Raw genomic sequence first — 312 nt, 5'->3', positions numbered from 1 at the left:
ATTTCATAGAAATTTATTATGAATTTAGGTTGAATTTTCTCTATAAGCGCATCTATTTTCATTTTTTTATATTTATAAAATAAATAAACCTTAATAAAATAAATAAAACTAAATAAACCTTAATAAAATAAAATAAAATAAACTATAGTAACTACAATAAATAAACCTTAATTAATTAAGTAAAAATAGCAGCAAGTAAAATAAATAAAAATAGCAGCAGTAAAATAAATAAAAATAAAATAATTAAAGTAAAAGACATAAGTAATTAGAAATAAAATAAATAAGTTTTTTGTTGTAAGTAGAAAGAAAACC

The sequence above is a fragment of the Triticum aestivum genome, chromosome 5D (assembly GCF_018294505.1).
Source record: "Triticum aestivum cultivar Chinese Spring chromosome 5D, IWGSC CS RefSeq v2.1, whole genome shotgun sequence".
In the NCBI taxonomy this organism is placed as follows: domain Eukaryota; kingdom Viridiplantae; phylum Streptophyta; class Magnoliopsida; order Poales; family Poaceae; genus Triticum; species Triticum aestivum.
Note: the sequence above shows the minus strand (reverse complement) of the source record.